The following is a 15,314-nucleotide window of genomic DNA, read 5'->3' as shown; positions in this document are numbered from 1 at the left end:
TTTTGTTTTTCTACTTTCTCTAGGTTTTTATATATGTTCTTCTCAAATTACAAATTAAATTTTCTTTTTCGAAATTGGTATTTGTTTATTTATGTCTTCATATTTTATTGGTGTTCATGTATTTTTTAATTCCTTATTCTCACTTTTGCTAGATATTATATGGACTTTTCCTACTTCTCAAAGGTAAATCTCTTTCTTATGGTTTTATAGTGGCTTTGTTCTTTTTCCATGTTTGATTGAAAATTTATGTATATGCTTCTTCAGTATCCCCGAATTCTATTTGATTGTTCCAAATTGATTCTTTCCGTTGTTTTGTTATCACATGTATATCACCTAATTTCCATGGAATACTATAAACAATTTGCGAACAATTTTCTTAGATTTTTTTTTTTTTTTTAAAAAGAGAGAAGTATCAATTACCCCCTCTAAACTTGTCACGTTTTATTTATGGTACATCTAAATTTTTACTAGTCTTAAGTACCCCTCCGAACTTGTTCTTTTAGTATGTCGCGCCACGTTTTTCGGCCCACTGTCCACTGCCTATAATACACGCGCGGACACGTGGATAAAAACGCTAATGTGGTTGTTCTCATGGAAAATACCATTCACTTCCCTTATATTTATCCTATATTATAAATAACCCATTTCTACACTTAATTATCCTATTTCTCTCTAAAAAAATTATTTTTTTAATTTTTCTCTACTCCAAAATTGTGAAAGGTATAATTTTCGTCGATCAAGTAAGCTATTATTTAAAAATAATATTTTTTTTGTGTATTAAAAATCTGAAATTAATTTTTTCCGATTAGTGTTTGATAATATGAAATTATTTTTTTCCGGTTAGTGTTTCATAGTAGTTTTCGATTAGTGTTTCGATTAGGATTTTGAGGAGACTCACATGTACAAATACATTTCTTATTATAATTAATAGATTAAGAAATTGTAATTTAAGTTAGGGGTGTACAAAAATCGAACCGATAAAAATGTTATTGATTTATCGTTATTGGGTTAACGATTTTTTAGTGATTTTATAAAAAAAAATTATTGGATTATTGATTCGATTTTGATTTTTTTATTAAGTTATTGGGTAAACCGATAACCCAATAAGATTATATTAAATTATTATATATATATATATATATATAAGTAGGATTTTTGTTGCAACTAAGATTCGATTTCTTTTCATGTTAGTTACTATTTTTTCTATTTTATGAGTATTTTTTTATCGGTTAAATCAAAAATTAAATCGTTAGGGATTAAAAACCGATAACTAATATAACTACATTTATCATAAGTATGTGTCTTAGTTTCTTTAGTATTTGTTTTGTTAATATTATTTAAAATATCTGGTTCGATATTTAGTATCATTTTTTAGTTACAATAACTCATATAATATATATAATTAAGATTACAAAATTGAAGGAGTTTCATAGGAATGGAAACTGGAGTTTTAGATTGAATTAATAAACGGATGGATTTTTTTTCAGATTAATAAACAAAAATTTAAAAAATTAATAAACGGATGAAATTTTTATTTCATAAACTAATTAATAAACTGGAGTTTTAAAAAATTAATAAACGGATGAATCTTTTTTTTTTTAGATTGGAAGTAATGGAGGAAGAGGGATAATAAATAGATAGAGGGATAATTGAATTTTTTAAAAAAATTAAAGAAAAATAGATTTTTTATTTTCATTTTTTTATCATTAAAAATGCTGATTTGGCATAAAAATGAGTCTATTTATTTTTGTTTTTTATCATTAAAAATGCTGATTTGGCATAAAAATACCTCCATCACACGTGTGATGGAGGTTGAACTCAAATATTTTGCCACATCAGCGTACAAAGGGCACGCGACATACTAAAAGAACAAGTTCGCGGGGTACTTAGGACTAGTCAAAGTTCAGGTGTACCATGAATAAAACGTGACAAGTTCAAGGAGTAATCGATACTTCTCTCAAAAAAATTCACTTGGCATAGCAATTCAGGCTTGGGATTCCTAACAATTTCCTTAATCTGCTATACAATACTTTTGGATAGTTGTACTTTGAAAAACAACCTACTTTTCACATAGATTCTTTCAAAAGTTCTTTGTGAATGGTCTAAATTTCTTTAATTTTTAGTTCACTAAACCACTTGTAACATAATTGAGACTAAGGAAGAAGAAGAAATATTAGCAATTGAATGGACGATAATTAATTTAAGTTCATTGTAATGAGATCGTGGGAAGAAGTAGAGTTCACAATATCTAAAAAAGAAATTGTAGGTTTATGATACGAGTACGATCACGATCATGGACACTTTTTGAGTATTTTAAAGACCACCTAAAGAGTGCACAAGTTGAAGTGTGAAGAAGGCCCAAAACCGTCCTAAGCATGCTCCATGGGCTGTTTTTGGAGCCCTTTTCATTAAAGGGTCTTTTAGTCTTTTGTTTTTTATTTTGTAATGTAATATAAATTGAACATTGTAGGGTTTTAGTTGGCAGTTTTTATGAATGTTAAAGAAAAGAACACTCCTTTTAGAGAGAGAGTCCACAACCGAAACTAGGGCATAGCATAAAGGTGGATTCTCTTGTGTGTTGCATTTTGCTTGATACGTTGGTTCTTGGTTGGTGAACGCCTCTCTTATGTCAATTGTAAAAGTTAGGTTTTTGTTGTGTGAAGTGTTAAAGGTCCAAGAGTGGAATATGCTCTTGGGTTGTTAAGACTACATCAACACTTGTCTAACTATCTATCTTGTATCTTATTTTAGTTTCGGCTTCTTGTGTTGTTAATGTAACCCATTTGTTCTTGTTGCTATTGTAATATTGTGGAGCTTCATATTGTGTTGCTAAACTTGTTGTTGGCTGGCTGTTTTGGTGTATTAACACCTTGTATCCTCTTTTTTTTTTATTCTAGATAGTGAATCCGAGAGAGGTTCCCATTTGGTCCACAATTTGTTGTGATTTATAGACTGTTTTGGGGTGTGATTTTGTGTTTCCTTGCTTGTTCCGTATCATTTGGTATCAAAGCAAGGCTGGTTTATGTTCCCACAAAGCCAATCTTGGGTTTGATTAGTCAAAAAAAAAAGTTGATAAAAACTGAAAAATTTCAGAAAATAGCAATCTATCCATTTCTGTGTTCTTGACCAAAAATTGTGTTGTGTTGTTGTCTTGGTCGAGATTTTCTTGTTTTTCTTGACTAGATCTTGTAGTTCTTTTGTTTGTCTAGTGTGTTTCTAGTGTTGGTTCTTTCTCACCAACACTAAAAGTGTCTAGATCTAAAGGTTGAACTTATAATATTGACATTGTTGTTGTGAACTTGAAGTGGTCATGTGTTGATCCTTATTATTGAAGGTTGGTGTTGTTGTTGTTGAGTTCTTGAGCTTGACCTTGTGTTATTGTTATGAATTGGTGGCTTAAGAACTTCTTGTTGAAGTTGTTGTTGAAAGATGGAACTTGACAAAGTGTTGATTGAAGTGTGAGACCAACTTGAACCTTAGACTCCAAGATTCAAAAGTTTATGTTCTTGGTGTTCTTCACCAATCTTCATCTTTTATTGAAAAAAAAAGTGGATGTTAGATCTAAGAGGGTGAAGGAAGGAGGTGTAGTATTTGTTAGTCATCAAAGACTTTTACCACCACTTCCAACCACTCAAAGACTTTACAACCCTTTTCCAACCAACTTCCATGTTTTGAGGGCCTTGTTTTAAGAGAAAATACTACAAAAGTCCAAGTCTTGAAACTTGAGTTGAAAAAGAGTTTCCAGACTTATTCTTTCCCTCCTTAAACAATTCCACCAATCCAGATCAAAAATTGGTCAAGACTTGAACCTTGGACAATCAAACTTGACAAAATCGTGACCAATTGAGGGTTGCCACATCATCACATTTTTACTGTTCACTGACAATTTTTAAGCTCAAATTTTAGATTTCTTAGTTTGATTTTATTGTTTCTTTAGTTTCGTTTGTTGATTCCATTACTAACTTACAAGCTAGTACTAGAATGTAAGTTAGTTTTGAAATCGTTCTTCGTGTATACGTTCTTTTGTGTGTCTTATTCGTTTGAATCGTTGTAATACTTAGTCCACCTCTCAATGCCTCATGGAGTACAAGCAAGGTTACGACACTTGTGAGATCAAAGTGAGAAAAATTTGAGAGACAAAATAATAGAGAGGGAGTGTGAGGAGTACAACTAACTTGTTTGTTGTTTTGTAGGTAACTTTTGGCCATAATGGAAACCATTTTAGCCCTCCTTGATGCTTTGCCTCGAGACCTTGCTAGGGCAAATGTGGGTCTTGAAAAAATTAACTCGGATGTGGTAACTATGAGTGAGAGGTTGGATCGAATGGAGAGTCGAAGGAATTCTCGTGCTTTTACTCTCAAAAATTTACTTCCAATGACCAATCCTCCAAGACCACCATATAATGCCACAATCCAAGCTCCAAATAGCCCTCAAAACTAAGAACAAAATAGACCACTTCCCCCACAAGTTGATCAAGTCCAATAAGGAGGAATTGGAAGTCAATTTCCTCCCATCCAAACTCCACAACCGAAACCCCACTTAACCAAAGCAAGCCTGTCAACCAAAGCTCCACCACACCAAACCCGACATGTCCATATAGAGGAGAATGGTAGAAAGTAACATGAAGGATATGGGGTCTACGACAATGCTTGTATGATGGTAGGAGACTTGTTTCGGATGAGATTGAAGACAAAGCTCAAGATAGAGAGGAATCCGAGGTTTAAAATGAAGATGTTAGTCAAGACTTATTCTCATTGTATCCTTGGGTTCCCTTTGTTTTTTTTGTGAACTTTTTTGTGCACTTTCTTGATGTTTTACGGACTGTTTTGGGTGGTTTCTTTTGGAGGGCCAATTGCACGAGGTAAAGCTATGAATTTGTGGTCAAATTTCTCTCAAGATGGAGAGGATAATACGAGTACGATCACGATCATGGACATTTTTTGAGTATTTTGAAGACCACCTAAAGAGTGCACAAGTCTAAGTGTGAACGAGGCCCAAAACCGTCTCAAGCACACTCCATGGGCTGTTTTTGGAGCCTTTTTCATTAAAGGGTCTTTTAGTCTTTTGTTTTTTATTTTGTAATGTAATATGAATTGAACATTGTAGGGTTTTAGTTGGCAGTTTTTATGAATGTTAAAGAAAAGAACACTCCTCTTAGAGAGAGAGTCCACAACCGAAACTAGGGCATAGCATAAGGGTGGATTCTCTTGTGTGTTGCATTTTGCTTGATACGTTGGTGCTTGGGTGGTGGACACCTCTCTTGTGTCAATTGTAAGAGTTAGGTTTTTGTTAAGTGTTAAAGGTCCAAGAGTAGAATATGCTCTTGGGTTGTTAAGACTACGTCAACACTTGTCTAACTATCTATCTTGTATCTTGTTTTAGTTTCGGCTTCTTGTGTTGTTAATGTAACCCGTTTGTTCTTGTTGTTATTGTAACATTGTGGAGCTTCATCTTGTGTTGCTAAACTTGTTGTTGGCTGGCTGTTTTGGTGTATTAACACCTTGTATCCTCTTCTTTTTTATTCTAGATAGTGAATCCGAGAGAGGTCCCCATTTGGTCCACAATTTATTGTGATTTGTGGACTATTTTGGGATGTGATTTCGTGTTCCCTTGTTTGTTCCGTATCAATTCAGTTGTTAAAAAGTAACAAAGCTTTGTATTATTAGCCGCATATCAATTTATGTTTGTTTTATCTTTAGTTTTGCATGCTCGAATGAAAATGTAAAATGGATGGTGTTCTAAGTTATCTTAGTTTGGGATATGAAGGTATGTAGTACTCTTAAAATCAAACAAGAAGAAGATTATAAATGTACCGTAATATATTGCTAAGTTTTTTCATCTTAAAATAGTATCTCCATTTTTTCTTTGATTTCAAAGTGAGGATAGAAGCAAAAGGAATCTGACAAGTACATTTACAGTGTGAAAATTATCTACACTGTCAAGATATACAAGCTAAATCTTATATATCCACAAAAAAAAAAAAAAAGATACATACAATTTTTTTTAAAAAAAGGAAAAAGGGTCAAATTTACCTTTTTGCTTTGAAAAATTGGCTAACTATGTCCTTCGTCATATTTTGAGATTAAATTTACCCTCGCTGTTATACTTTGAGGCCAAATTTACCCCTCTACTTTGGAAAATTGATTAAGCATACCCTTCGTCATATTTTGGAGTCAAATTTACCTTTGATATCATACATTGGGATCAAATTTACCCTTGTTAAAAATCTTTTCATATGTACCCTTTCTTAATAGAAAAGTTCAAATCAACGTTAAATGATTCATTTTTTAAAAATAAAATACACCTTAATCTACCTCGTTCGATCCAACTCGAGCCACAATAAAGACACAATTATCCCCTTTAATACTATTAGTCAAATTTTTTCATAGAGATTAAGCCACTATATATTTATCAATGCGTAGCTCATGAAAAATTGATCTGCATGAGTACAAGCATAAAGAAATATATCCCTCTCTCAATTCATGGATCTGCATCAATGCAGAGCTCATGAAAAATGACACTTAAAGGTCAAATGAAATAGATTATGCCCATTGGAAATTTCTCTGCATGATTGAGTTAAGAGATCTCCCTACGTGTCAATCGTGACACCTCTTCATTCATATATCTTTACATACAATTTAGGTCTCTACAATTTTTTCATCATGTCACTTGTTAAGAAAATTTATTCACTGATTCTAAAATCCAGATGCACATTGAATTGCGTATCAAATTTTGAAATTTAAACATAATCGAACAATAACAAAGTTTGTAATAGATAATTTCTCTAGTTTCATGCTTCTAGGTTATTTCATTCCATTTTAAATTTTGTTTATTTCTAAAAAACTTATTAGTTTTGCACGTTGAAAGAGAAGCTTTTCTATTCGTTGAAAAAATCTGACCAACAAAACTGAGGAATGAGTATATCTATTTGAGTATTTCTGTGGGGCGGATTGGACGAATTAGATTAGGGTGTGATTTATTTTTTAAAATTAGTCAATTTAACGTTGATTTAGGTTTTTCTGTTAAAGGAAGGGTAGACTCTCAAAGTATTAAATCGGGGTAAATTTTACCCCAAAGTATGATGAGAGGCATATTTAGCTAATTTTTCAAAGTAGATGGGAAATTTAACCTCAAAGTATGACAACAAGGGTAAATTTAATTTTAAAGTATGACGAAGAATATATTTAGTCAATTTTTCTAGTAGAGAGGTAAATTTGACCCTTTTCCAAAAAGAAAGAAAAGAAAAGAAATGTAGTTCAACATGTGTAAAGATTCTACATGAATAAAAGCCAAATGAAAGTTGTTGGGCATTAATTGATTAATTAATAGCTATACAGAGGAGTTGTGATGTTATTTTTTAGCTCATTAGTCATGAGTTTTCAAAAAAAAAAAAAATTGCTAAGTAAATAATTGTTCGCATCACTATGTGGATGTACTTACTTCAATAAGTTTTTTATTTAGTTTGAGTAGTGAGTAGGATAATTAAACTTTGTTCAGTTTCACAATTCACAAGTATAATCTAATTTTCATTTATGTTCTTTATCACACACAAAAAAAGGAAATAAATGAAAATAGTAGATTTACAACGAAAATTTAAAACAGAAAAATATTGAATCTTTTATATGTTCTTTTCATTGTATGGAGCCCATTTCATTCTTTGTGTTTCAAATTAAATTAAGGTTATCAAAATTTAGTTTTGCAAATTTAAATTTGTTCTCATGTGTTTGCAAATATAATTTATTCTAAATTCAGTTAGTTTAAATGATAATCGATATAGTTGGTTTATCAATTTAAATGGTAATCGACATTGTTTGCGGGTTAGGATTTATCATTTTTGAAGTAACTTTGAATGGTGATGTATTGTCTCTTTTTTTTTTAGCTTTCCAAAAAGATGAAGAAATTATGTCAATATTGAACTTCTCTAAAATAAGAATGTGAAATCTTTGTCATCTGATACATATAAATAATTATTTTAGGTGACAATAGAAAAAAAAAAGACTATTTATTTTATCAAGATTATGGTGCTTTGATGGGACATTGCCTGCTATTGTAGACATTCTCTTATGCATTCTTTAAAGTTAATTGTGGTTTCAGATTGTCCTTCTAAAATTAATGCATATATTCTATTTTGTGGATTAGTAAAGTGCATGATCAACAATTTACGATAATAATCTTTTACTATTTGAATGGAAAAAGAAATTTAAAAATTGGTCACATAGAGAATCATCGAGTTATATATATATATATAATGTCTCTCTTATATCTCAGATTGGAGTTACTAATAAATCAGTATATCTCAAATAACAAATTTTATGAACGCGTGAAATACAGACAAATTAACTAATATAATTAGAGTACTTCCATATAAATATTCTTTATTACACGCATCATTTCAACTCAATTTCCATTTCGTGTTCTACAGATTTTTAATTATAAGACAATAATTCAGATGTCTCTTTAAAAAGAGAATTGGAAACGTATAACATGGAAGGATCCATATGTGTAACAGGAAAAGAGCCCCTACTATTTTTTAACCTTCTAAAGAATAAAAGAATAAAAAAATCTCTCCTTAAGTATGCACCAAATGATTTTGATCTTTGAAATTATCAAAAGTAAACACTTTTAGTCTTCATTAAATATTTAACAACTTATGTTTGTTAGATTTGATAGAAACAGTGACATAAAAAGATTTAACCATAAATACAAAGAGAGTCTCATCAAATTCTAAATACCCTTAGGTGGACTTGTAATGTATATAATAATTTTAACTATCGTATAATTTAACAAATATATGAAACTGAAAAAAAATATGAAAAATTGTAATAACTAGGTTAATCTATTTCCCAACCATTGGCTGGCTAATATCCTTTTAAATTACTAGGATTTTGGCATAATAATATTAGATTTTGCGATATATAAGAGGAATCACAAATTTGTGTATCTAAATCGAGATATATTTTTTGGAAGGTTCACAAATCAAAAATAGTAAAAGCTTAAAAATGATATAAAAAAGTTAAAACTTCCTACAAAGACTCTTATCCCTTCATCTAATTTTGTTTTTTCTTTTATATAGATATATAACAATCATGAAAAAGTTAAATCACTCAACACAAACATCATTAAAATCTCACACTACAGAATCAGAATTCTCTCTATTCCATCCAAGAAATATAAGGTATATTTTTTTTATTTTATTTAAATGCTTTCAACAAGATTTTCTTAACTTGCTAAATTGTTTATAATATTAGCTAATCATAATCTTTTGTTGGTATATGCTTGAATAAAGTTGAGTAATATCGTCATTTAATAATTATCTGTTGAATCATTACTAGAAATGTAGCATATTTACCTTATTCTATTATGAGAAATTGATCACAACAAAAAAAGGATTAACCAAAATCAAATTGTACTAATAACTAAGGAATGAATAGTATTATATATTATCTCTATAAATAAGAGAATTATTAGGAAATACCTTCGTTCATTACCTATATTTGTCCAATATACTAATATCAAACATCTCTCTAAAAGTGTCAATTTTCTTTAACAATTCTTCTGATCTTTTTTAACATTTTAACATTTCAGGAGGAAAATCGGAAAAAAAGGAACATATATATACACCATGCAAGAAGCTAAAACTATAGTAACTATCACCTCAACAACAATATTGTTCTTGTTCGTGATCACTATAAATATTTCAAATGTTGCAGCAAGATTACCAGATGAAAAAATTATTGTTATAACCAACAACCACACAAATTACCTTAGCGTTCGTTGCTTCTCCTTTGATAATGATGGTGATGACGTTAAACATCTCCATGCCATGGACAGTTTCAACATTACTGTCAAAATAAGAAAATTCTTCTCCACTTCAACAATGTACAATTGTTCCACGAACATGGGAACATTCATCGCATTTAAATACAACTATGGGTGTGCTACCCATTCAGGGCCTTGTGAGTGGAGGTTTGATGAGAACTTCACGTATCACTATAGTCCCAAGAGGAAACAATGGGTTGTATACGAATATTATCCAAATTATGAATCTCTTACTAGAGGAGGAGTTATCAAAGGGTACTACGTTAACTAAAATGGAACGATATACATTTGACAACACTGAAGATTTAGATAATACAAGACTATCAGATACTTTGTCAAACAAAAAAAAAAGTATAGAATGTAATTTAGATAATAAATAGAATGTTTAGTGTGACATGTTAGAAATACAGGTGACAAAATAGTCTTGTTAATTATGCATTTACAGCTTTGGTCCCTTACAGTTTGTAAGAAGAAGACACTTTTAGTCTTCATCAAATTTTTACCATACTATGTCTATTTCTTTTACACAGTTTTAGGAGTTTTTACTCCCTTTATAACTTGAATCCCAGCATTAGGGATGGAGAAGAAGGGAGTTCATCATTCGAACAACTCTTTTTTATTGAACTATATTTATTAGATTTGATATGAACGATTATAAAACATTCAGTGTATTCCTACATAGTGGGGTTTGGGGTGGGTAAAGTATATGTTGTTCATACCACTACCTCAGATGAAGTAGAGAGACTGTTTCCGATAGACCCCCGGCTTCAGGACAATACTAGTATAACAAACAAAAAACATAAAAGCAAATAACAAAAAGAGATATCATACCGCTATATAATGAAGGAAACAAGACATCCACAAGGAAATACTATAAACTAGCTATTCGAAATCATAAACATCACTTAAACACCACGAACAAGAGACTACAAGAATACAAACAAAGCATTCTTCCCTACTATTACGGACATACTCCTACCTACTAACCTTCTATCCTAATCCGTTCCCTCCACTCCTTCCTATTAAGGTTGATATCCTCTGAAAGCTGTAATTGCAAGAGATTAGACACCTGGAAGTTTAGAAAGCGGAAAATAACTAGGCAAAATGGAATATCATCAAATTATTTTCTTTTTTCCATCAGACAGTGGACATTGGAAAAGATACAACTTGCCTCTGGAGGAGGGCCACATGGGTTCTCAAATTAGAATGAATTCGAAATTCCTCAAATTACAACACTAGACAATTCTTCTTAGATTTCAAATTCTAAAAGGTGGAAAAGATTCAATGACTTAGCAGAGGGGACGTAAACACAAAATTCTTTCATATTATTACAACACTTGTGTTAATTAGATTCAAGTAAAGTAGGAAAATTGTTTGTATTAAGTGCTGAACTAATTAAATATATGTATAAATAAGTTTAAAGTGGAAACAAGATTCTTAATTGCATGAAAAGCTTGAACAGATTAACGTTGCATGGTAATTCCTAAATCCATCTTCTTGGTAAGTTATCCCTTTTAGTCTCTATTCTTTTTACAGATTAGTAAATTAATCACCTTTTTCATAGAAATTGATTTCAAAGATCTTCAATTGAAATTATTAACAGGTTTACGTTTATCTCTAAAATAATTTTTTATAAATTGAGCTTTCCCCTACAACAATGTAATAACGTCATGTATATTCTATAACTACTTTTTTCGATGAGCTCTGAAGGTGTCGTCTATATCATACTGTTCTAATATCTCAATTATCATATTGTTTTGTTGTAGTTTTTGTTCTGTTCAAGTCTATATTGTAGATAATGAATGTTAGGTCGGACTTTAAGAATTTTTTCGTGTTAAGGTTAGGTTTAATAATATCGTTCTAATGTATCGGTTATCGTAGTTTTTGTTTTGTTACTATCTGTAATTTTTTCTGTTTAATACAGGTGTTAGATGAACGTTTAGTCGGGCTTTGATGAATTTTCTTATTAAGGTTTGACATTAATAGTATTGTTATGATATCTCGATTATTATATTATTTTGTTATATAATTTACCAGTGATAGATAAATAGTCAGCCAGGTTTTGAAGGATTTTTATGTAAAGGTTTAAGTTTAATCATATTATTTTATTGTAGATTTTGATCTATTATAATCTATTATTTTTGTTATCATCTATTTTGTGATAGTTCACGTCGTAGGAGACAATCAAAATAATAGCACTTCACGCATATATCTGGATGCATAAAGCCGCCTATCTTCGATCTTTAACTATTTTTTAATAAATTATTTTCTTCTATATATTTTATGTCGATTGATGGCTTGACATGAAGCACACGTGCAACGCACATAACAAAAGCTATCTAAATTTGTTGGGAAGATTGCAGGAACCACTACAACATAAGGCACGGACAACTACATAATACCTCGTAGCTAAATATGAAAATTTTCATAACTAAACACTTTAGCCACAATTTTCTTTTCCGTAGCAAGAAACGCCGTAACTAAAAGTTAGCTACAAACTTTACATGATCTGTGGCTAAGGATTACGACTACTTATAGCTACAAAAAATATTGTTGTAGTTGTGATGGTAAAAGAAATTCTTGCTACGGAACATATACTTGTAGCTAATAGTTTACTCTTTTGCCATGAAAAATAATATCCACAGTAATTTTTGAAATGTAGCCACAACATATTCTATTATGGCAAAAGACTTGATTTTTTTGCTAAGCAAATTTAAAATTTATTGTTATTTTATATTTTAATTTCATTAGAACAATACTTCTATTCAGCTACGAGTTAGAAAATCTATAGTTATAAAAAGTATTTGCCACAAATTTTTTTATACATGGCTAAGAATTTATTCTTTTTATCAAAAAATATGTAAATGATAGTTAATAATTTGCTAAAAATGAAAATGCATAGTCATATTTTTTAAAATTACGTATAGGTTTGGACACAAATATAAAAAATCATTGTTACAAATTACAACATATTTCCATAAAAATTATTAATCACAAAAATTTCTATAATGTAACTTTAAAAAATCCAAGAAATATTTTAACAATTCTATTACAAAAAATTAAAGAATTCTTCACAACCTTAATAAGTCACTAAAGTTACATAATGTAGCCATGAATCTATTTTCGAGATTTCAAAATAATTATTAAGTTATATATAATTGCATTTTACAATTTTAAAAATTGTAATTATAGTCCAAAACAACAATCTTTTTCTATCTCTCTTTCCACGATCTTCAACTGCAAACAACTTGTTGTCTTCCATGCTTTGATTTCATCATGAACTGATTATATATTCAAAAGTGTGTATGTATAAAATTTCGAGAAGAATGAATATGTAACTTACTAGAATTTTCAATTGATAAAAACAAGAAAAAGTGCAAACCAACCAAGAAAATAAATAAATCTATAAATATAGATATCAAATTTCAATATCAATTCTACAATCCGTACAAACAAGAAAATCTTTACATCAATATATATATACACAAACACGCATACAACTCAATGCAATACTTATATTGTAAAAACTTATCTCATCTAGTTAATGTATTTCATATTGCAAAACCTACAAAAAGAAAAAGAGTTAATTAGCCAAACATCATATACAAAAAATTCAAGAGTGCGGGCCGAAAGGGAAGGAAAAGGGTGAAGGAGAAAGAAATTTGAGGTGTTTCTTTTAAGGAGGAGAAGTAGATTATTTTATTGGTATTTTGAATTTTTTAAATTTTGGAGGGAGATTTTTTTGTCCAATTGGCTTTGTGTTTCCTTTATTATTTTGGGTAAAATTTAATGTTTTCTCTACCTATTACTTTACTACACGTTTTTTCTAAACACTTTCTTTACACACAAATGCTTACTATGTAACTAGAGAAAATTGAAGAAAATGTGTCTTTTAAGTCTTGAATGAAGGATTGGTGATATTGACCAACTTAAAGGGTCAAACATCATTAGGAAACTTGATTAAGTTAATTATGGACTTGATTAATATTTTCAAAATTTTTTAATCTTTTAAAAAATACAAATCAACCCACACCCCTCTTCAATCCAAATCAACCAGTCTGTTAAAAACTGCATTCATAAAAATATTATACTTTGTGTGTGTTATCCCGGTGACCTTATCAGTAATACAACTTAACTCACACACATATGACAGTGGATCCATCTGCACGCACCTTATTCTTCTGGGCCCATCTATGGCTTAAACTGAATGAACAGATGATTAGCAAGTTGCAACAAATGCCACATCTATTGGAAAAGCAAACAGATATATCCATCTGTTGCAACAGATTGTCAATATGTTATAAGTTATCTGACAGATGAAATATATTTTGCAACAGATTACCCATGTTAGATTTATTTTAAAGCAATTTTTTTCTTTATAAAATGTTGTATTTAGATCCATTTTTTTTTTTAATTTACATATTCAAAAAGTCACCAATTTTATTTAATTAAAGGATATGAATAGTCGTGGCTTTTTGTTTGACTAACCCCTTCCAATTCAATCATTTATAAATAGGCCCCTCCTTACTCATTCATTCTACTACACTTACAAATATGGCTGATCCAGAATCATACAAGAAGATTCGAGTCCTTGCAGGAACTTCAAAGGCAGTTTGATAAACTCTAGAGGGATTTGACCGACTTTGGAGCAAGGCTAAGGAGGCCCCTGCTGCTGCCGAATGAAAATTGTCCGATTGACAATACTAATAGTAGTAATAATAATAATAGTAATGATAATAATAATAGTAGCAATAATAATTAGGTTGTGTTTTTTTTCTTTTAGCATATGTATGTATTTTCCTCCTTTTCTATATCGGATCTACCCAAGGGATTCAAAAATCTATGTTTGGCAGTCGACTTTAAATTTTAATTCTTAATTAGTATTTAATTATCATTCTTGCTTATTCCTTATTCTCAACATGTCGGCAGAGGTTAATCTGATGTGACAGATTGATCATATGTTACAACAGACAATTATTAATTAAAAAGAATTATTGTTATTGAGAGGGTGAAAAGACATGATTTTTGGATTATTTAATATAAAAAATGATTCGTAAATAAAAAATAAGAAAATAAATGATAAACATAATTTATAACCGTAACAAAACAGTTATTTAATATTAATAACTGATGGTGACTCTTCAACATATTTATTGTTAAATCTATTTTCTTAATTTATATAATAAAAGTCACCAAATTTGGATTAAAGATATGTTGATTATTAAAAAAGATAGCTTATATGTGCAACAGATATATTATCTAATGCAACAGATTGTAAATTTATTGCAACAAATGGTATATCTGTTGTAACTCATAAAAACGGTTACTGAAAAGAACTTATCAAGTTACAACTTCCCAAAGTAATAAAAAAGCCACCAGTATTAATAAATGGAGGTGAACAGTCGCGCCTTTTTGTTTTTGAATCTGTTTTTTTAATTTATATAATAATAGAAAATTCACCAAATTTGGATTAAAGATAAAGATATGATAATTAT

The 15,314-nt window shown here is 30.0% G+C and overlaps 1 long non-coding RNA gene across 1 annotated transcript; it reads left to right on the top strand.

The window, feature by feature from the left end:
• The first annotated feature begins 9,108 nt into the window (after positions 1 to 9,108).
• On the top strand, positions 9,109 to 10,324 carry LOC124891215. The gene is made up of 2 exons (XR_007049584.1): positions 9,109 to 9,175; positions 9,586 to 10,324. It is a non-coding gene; the product is annotated as an uncharacterized LOC124891215 (long non-coding RNA).
• The last annotated feature ends 4,990 nt before the right edge of the window (positions 10,325 to 15,314 follow it).

This window comes from Capsicum annuum, unplaced genomic scaffold, assembly GCF_002878395.1.
Source record: "Capsicum annuum cultivar UCD-10X-F1 unplaced genomic scaffold, UCD10Xv1.1 ctg3234, whole genome shotgun sequence".
NCBI lineage: Eukaryota > Viridiplantae > Streptophyta > Magnoliopsida > Solanales > Solanaceae > Capsicum > Capsicum annuum.
This window is presented reverse-complemented; position numbering and strand designations above follow the sequence as displayed.